Source organism: Condylura cristata, unplaced genomic scaffold (assembly GCF_000260355.1).
Source record: "Condylura cristata isolate star-nosed mole 26May11 unplaced genomic scaffold, ConCri1.0 scaffold00046, whole genome shotgun sequence".
NCBI lineage: Eukaryota > Metazoa > Chordata > Mammalia > Eulipotyphla > Talpidae > Condylura > Condylura cristata.
The window spans coordinates 28,956-33,250 of NW_004567147.1; positions in this window are offsets into that span (position 1 = coordinate 28,956).

A 4,295-nucleotide genomic window follows, 5' to 3' on the forward strand; every position below is an offset into this window, starting at 1 on the left:
GCTGATTGAATTTCTAACCTTAAGCAATAAGACAATTGTCCATGATCAGGATCTGACACTAATGAGTGACTTCGGGAAATGGAACCAGGCAGGGGCCATGAGGAGCTGGTTGTATGTTAAATACTCTGCTCAGGGGAGGCTTTCCCGTGTGTGACAGTAGAACTGAGTCCTGAAGTAGGTGAGGGGATCTGTGTCATTGTGAGGAAGCTTGTTCTAGAATCACCCTGGGCACAGCCCTGCTCTGTGGGGAACCCTGAGGCTTGGGGCAGGGGGACAGCCTTCAGGAAGCCCCCCATCCCCCGCTGAGGAGCTGTGGGGCCAGGGTGAGTCTCCTGCCCTGCTCCCCATTGTGCTGGGGCATCATGAAATCTGGACTCTGGGGAGTTGAGGACCTCTGAGTGGGAAGAGCGGGGAGAGGAGGGGAGACAGAGGGGATCCCCCAGCTGTGTTCGTGCTCACTCTCTCTTGCACCCAGCATGAGGGGTCAGGAAGTCTGACTTGGTCAGCACATCCCAGAGCCCCTGGGACTGGAGCAAAGTTCCCCCATGACAGGATGCAGGTTCAGGGCTTTCAGCCTTTACAGACTTCAAACACCAGTTTGCAAAAGGTCAAGTATGAGAAGATCGTGAATTATCTCTCATCTTTCCATTGTTTATGTGCTGATATTACAACATTGTCGCATACTTTGAGCTTTATAAAATATTGAAGTTATTTTCACTCATTACCTTTTTCTTTCTAAAGGGGCCCTCTCTGGTGGTGCAATGGGAGCACTGTGAAGCTGCCGCACCCTGGAGCAAGAATTGTTTCATCCCCCGCCAGGGAGCTGACCCACATGGGCCAGCAGACCTCTCCTGTCTCCCCCCCTGCACCCCTCAGCAGTGTGCTCCGGTCATCTGCCTGTTCTGCTCCCATGTGTTTCTGGTAAATCCTTCAAGTCCCCTGGACCTCTGGCCTGGACCTCAGTTCTGTACGCATAAGTAAATACATCTTTAAAAATAAATAAATAGATGTGCACTAGAAATGTAAAATTGCATTGGTGGCTCAAAACTGTGGTTCCTATTATACCTCTTTGCATAGTACAGCTTCTGTTGAGTCTGGGCTTTTGTTTAATCTCCACAAAGGCTGAGCTTTTCCTTCAGTCTTGGCCTCCCCTCATGAGCAGGAGGCGAGGGTGCCCACCCTTCCTGTGTCCGCCGAGTCCCCACACGGCGCCCTCTGAGGGGCCCTCACAGCCTGTCTGTGGCCCTCCGCGTGATCTCCCACACTCCCTACTCTGCCCTGCTGGGCAGGACCACCCTGTGCCAGCTCCATGCACTCTGACCCTAGCTCCATGGTGAGGCTGGCAGCCAGGAACTGAGCCTCCTCCAAACTTCCTCCTTTTCCCAAAGTATTTTGACTTTGAAGTCATTTGCATTGGAATAAAGTTGTAGCATCATTTGTCAATACCTTGAAAGTAAAACAACCAGCAACATTTTGATTGGCATTTGGGGTTCAGGTTTGAATTACCTTTCATCGAAGGATCAATTTTGGCAGAATTGATGCCTTAACAATGCAGATTATTCCAGTCCTGGAATATGACTGTTCTTGCCCTTTGATTGAACGCAGGTCTCAGCTTCCCTCAGCCAATAAAAGGAAACAGAGTTTGAGGAAAAGGAAAGTGGCTTTGTTTGTCCATAAATGAGGAGGGCAGCAGACCCATGTCTGAAAGCCACAGCCCTGTTTTTTGGCAGGGGCAGGGCTTTTATACAAAGCTGAACCAAGAAAAAGGGGGAGATGGGTGAGGGTCTGCAAAGGGGAGGGAGTAAAAGTGGGTGCTGGAATGGAAGCAGGTGGGCCCCAGCCTCTATTTACACAAAGACAGGCCAGAAGGGGGATCAGGAGAGTAATGGGAGGGGGCTGGGAAAGCAGGGGAGGAGAGGAGTCAGCACCAGGGAGCTTTCTCCCTGTCTGCTTTCCCACTTTCCCTTTCCTTGAGCCCAAACCTGTCAAGGGAGGAGAAACTGAAGGAGCAGGGAAACACAAACTCGCTTATGGCTGTCTGAGAGACAAACTTGCTGATGGTCATCTGAGACACCAGTCGTCATAAAGAACACAAACTTGTCAAAGGAGGGGGAAAGACGAACTATTAGTGCTTATCCAAGAGACCACTCATTTGTAACTTTATCACCTTTACTCCTAACTTTCTGTCAGTGCGGCTGCGGGTTTCAGTGTACCAGTTTAAAGCACTTGCATTAAAATGACACCTATTTTGTTCTTATGCTATTATCCATTTTCCTCAGTTTGCATCGCTGACACATCAAAGTTGAAGGGACCTTTACTCCCAACAATTTTGGTAAATTCATCTATTAGTTCTAGACGCCTTCTTTACCTTGGGATTTCTTACTTACATGATCATGTCAGCTGCAAATCAAGCACTTTACTTCATCTTTATAATTCTTTTACTATAATTACTTTTTCCTGCATGGTGCTCTGTGGAAGCTCTCCATATGGTGGACTCTAGAGTCACGATCTGTTCCTTATGGGACAGTTTTTTTTCCATAAAGTGTGATATTAACTGAAGGCTTTCCAAGTTGAAGAAGTGACCTGTTATTCCTAATTAGCTGAGAGGTTTTATCATGAGTAGGTGTTCAATATTGAAAATGTTTTTTCTCTGGCCCCTCTGATGGCTCAAGGGTTAAGTCTTAGCACTCTGAAAATATTGGCAGCCACTTCCACATGAGTTTGATCCTGCCCAGGAGATGATCCACATGGCAGGGCAGGCCTCACCTGACCTGCCCGCTGCTGCCCTCAGCAGTGTACTTCGTTGATCTGCCTGTTCTGCTCCCCTCTCTGTCTCTGGTGAAGCCTCTCACCACCCCTGTGTCTCTGGCCTGTACCCCAGTCTGTATGCACAAATAAATAAGTCTTAAAAAAAATGATTTTATTTATGCATGTAAGAACTGGGTTCCAGGCCAGAGATGGAGGAGGTCAGAGGATTCATCAAAGACAAAGTGGGGAGCAGAACATGCCAATCTACTGAAATACACTGCTGAGGGAGCAGTGGTGAGACAGGAGAGATCTCCTGTGCCCTTGGGGTCACCTCTCTGGGCAGGATATAACTCATGCCCCAGTGGCTTGATAGCACTGAGACTTTAAGTCCTGGTCCACAAGGGAGCCCCCCCCCCACTTTTACTTCTTAGGATCTTTGCGTGAAATAAAATTCACCAATTTTAGAGAGACGGTTAGATGAATATCAACAATTATTCAGGATCCGACCATAACTTGGGGCTCCTGTCATAACAAACATAGTGTACTGCCCCCTCCTCTTGAGAAGGCCCCCCCATATCTTTATATTTCAGCCTTTCTCCCCATTCCACCCAGGCAAGTATGGTCTCTTCCCTGTTTCGAATTGTGAAAGTTCTAGATTTCTAGAATTCTAGATTTTATTTAGATTTTATCACCATGAGGGTTCTCTCTTTATCCCTGGCAATGGGTTCTATTTTGAAATGCCTTTCTTTTCTGTTATTGATATAGCCGCTCTAGTCACTTTATAGTTTCTATGTTACAACATCTTTTCCACCAATTTATTTTGAAATATCTTTATAAATCTGAAATATCTTTATAGTGAAACTCATCTCTTATAAGCAGTAAAAACCTGGGTTTGAAGTTTCTATGTTACAACATCTTTTCCACCAATTTATTTTCAAATACCTATAAATCTCAAATATCTTTGTAGTGAAACTCATCTCTTATAAACAGTAAAAACCTGGGTTTTTCCCTTAATCTATTCTCAATCTTTGTATTTTATTTTTAAATTTAAAATTTTGTATAACCTCATTTACTGATACAAATTCCTTTTTATAAAGATTCATTTATAAGCTAGATCTATAAGTTAAAGATTATTGTTTTGATTAATTCCTTTAAAACCCCTGTGAGGCAGACCATCTAGACTCTGTTAGCCCCATTTTATGGGTGAGAGTGGAAACATTCCCATATTTAGCATAAAACAGATCTGGGCCAAAACCCTGGCCCCAGCAACCATAATTCTTCTTTCCCATAACTTTTTGACATTTTTCATATGATTTTAAAGTCATCTGATTCAATGCTTTACAGTAGAAAAATAAAACAAATTAACATTTATTGCTGACAAGTTAATCCTTGAGGAAACTAACCTAATTTTTTCCTCATAATTGGCACATTTTAAGGCATTATTTTACCTCCAACCCAGTCTTGCACTCTGTCTGAGTATTCTGCCACCAAATCTGCAGGAAGTCTGACCTTCAGGGAGCAGGAGACACAATGGTCAAGCATGTTTT